Source organism: Anomalospiza imberbis, unplaced genomic scaffold (genome assembly GCF_031753505.1).
Source record: "Anomalospiza imberbis isolate Cuckoo-Finch-1a 21T00152 unplaced genomic scaffold, ASM3175350v1 scaffold_445, whole genome shotgun sequence".
NCBI lineage: Eukaryota > Metazoa > Chordata > Aves > Passeriformes > Viduidae > Anomalospiza > Anomalospiza imberbis.
In genome coordinates this window covers 12,501-15,000 of record NW_027100055.1, presented here as the reverse complement: position 1 = coordinate 15,000, position 2,500 = coordinate 12,501, and positions in this window count along the sequence as shown.

The window sequence follows — 2,500 nt, the reverse complement described above, 5'->3', positions numbered from 1 at the left end:
GGGTAGACCTGATGTCCCCGGCCGACCAGGTCGTGGGTAGACCTGTTCTCCCCGGCCGGCCTCGGTCTCCGGGACCGTGGGTAGACCTGTTCTCCCCGGCCGGCCTCGGCCTCCGGCCGACCGGACCGTGGGTAGACCTGTGCTCCCCGGCCGGCCTCGGCCTCCGGCCGCCGGGACCGTGGCTAGACCTGTTGTCCCCGGCGGGCCTCGGCCTCCGGGCGCCGGGACCGTGGCTAGACCTGTTGTGCCCGGCCGGCCTCGGCCTCCGGGCGCCGGGACCGTGGCTAGACCTGTTGTGCCCGGCCGGCCTCGGTCTCCGGGCTCCGGGACCGTGGCTAGACCTGTTGTCTCGGCCCCGTCGTGGCTTACCTTCGCCCGGCCCCTTCGTAGACCTGGTATCTCGGCTCCGACTTAGCCTCCGGCCGCCGCGTGCCGGGGTAGACCTGTGTTCCTCCAACCGATGCCCCCCCCGCCTGGCCCTGTCCCGGCCTGCAAGCTCGTGTAAGGCGGGCGGCCCGCGCATCCGGGAGGGAGGGAGCGGCGCGGGTGGTGGGTGCGGTGTCCGAGGGGGTGGCGGCGGAGTGCGAGTGTGTGGAGTGGGCGTGTGTGTCACTGTGTCTGTCTCTCTCTCTCTCTCTCTCTCTCTGTCTGTGGGAACGAGGGCCAGGGGCCGGCGGCTTCGTCCCGGCCCCGGGCGCCTCGGGTCCGAGCCCCCGGGGCCCCCCAGACCCCTGCCGGGCCTGGAGGGTCTCTGCGGACCGTGAAAGAACCGGCCCAAAAGCGGCCGCCCGCTTTCCCGCTTGCACAGGGCGCAGGCGGCCCGTCAGCTCGGTCTGGGGGTGCTCTGGATACTAGAGAAAAACGAAATAAGATTTGCCAAGAAAATTTCTCTTCCGGACGAGTTTCTTCTTGTACCAAACAAATAGGAGAGTCGTTCTTTCAAAGAAAGGAGAAAAGAAACGGGATTGGGGCGGGGGGGGGGGCGGGAAGGAATAAACCCCCAAAACCCCAAAACCGGGCGGCGGACAGCAGGTCTAGCCCGGCTCCGGGGCCGCCGGGCTCGGCGCGGCGCCCGGGCGGCGGGCGGTGGGCGGCGGAAAACAGGTCTACCCCGGGGACAGCAGGTCTGCCCCGGGGACAGCGGGTCTACCCCGGGGACAGCAGGTCTACCCCGCGGACAGCGGGTCTACCCCGCGGACAACCGGTCTACCCCGCGGACAGCGGGTCTACCCCGCGGACAGCAGGTCTACCCCGCGGACAGCAGGTCTACCCCGCGGACAGCAGGTCTACCCCGCGGACAACCGGTCTACCCCGCGGACAGCAGGTCTACCCCGCGGACAGCAGGTCTACCCCGCGGACAGCAGGTCTACCTCGCGGACAGCAGGTCTACCCCGCGGACAGCAGGTCTACCCCGGGGACAGCAGGTCTACCCCGGGGACAGCAGGTCTACCCCGCGGACAGCAGGTCTACCCCGCGGACAGCAGGTCTACCCCGGGGACAGCAGGTCTACCCCGGGGACAGCAGGTCTACCCCGCGGACAGCAGGTCTACCCCGCGGACAGCAGGTCTACCCCGCGGACAGCAGGTCTACCCCGGGGACAGCAGGTCTACCCCGCGGACAGCAGGTCTACCCCGCGGACAGCAGGTCTACCCCGCGGACAGCAGGTCTACCCCGCGGACAGCAGGTCTACCCCGCGGACAGCAGGTCTACCCCGCGGACAGCAGGTCTACCCCGCGGACAGCAGGTCTACCCCGCGGACAGCAGGTCTACCCCGGGGACAACAGGTCTACCCCGCGGACAACAGGTCTACCCCGGCTCCGGGGCCGCCGGGCCCGGCGCGGCGCCCGGGCGGCGGGCGGTGGACGGCGGACAACAGGTCTACCTCGCTCCGGAGGGACTTAGGCGATTTCCGGCAGCGGCCGGGTAGACCTGTTGTCGCGGCCGGGTAGACCTGTTGTCGCGGCCGGCTCCGGAAGTTCACCAAGGGGTCGCTGTTTTCAGCTGCCTCCGGCTACGTCATCGCAGGGGCCGGCCTGCGGCGGCGCACCTTCCCGGTCGCTTTCCATCGGTCCTCTTGGAGGCGTCTGCGGCCTGGGACTCGTCTGTCCGTACTATGGGAGCGAGGTGACGGGCCGTCTCCCCGCAGGCTCGTCCCGTGCCTGTGACCGAAGCGGCGAGGGAGGCCGGGGGCCCCCGTGCGCAGTCCTCCGAGCGAGGCGAGTGCCGCTGACGCGGGACGAGCCCCGTGGCGTCGTCCCGGTCCGCCCGTCTGGCCCAGGGAAACGGGGTGTGTACGGTTCGAGAGGCGAGAGAGAGCTAGCGAGAAAGAGGAGAAATAAAGCGAGAAGGGAAAAAAAGAGGGAGAGAAGCCGAGAGAGACCGAGTACGAGCTGCGAGCTGCCCGTCGGCCGCGGCCATCGATTTCGTGGGCCGTGTCCCGCTTCGGCCCGGCTGTGGCCGGCTTGGCGAACGGGGGGGCGCCCCCCCTGGGGATTGCTGG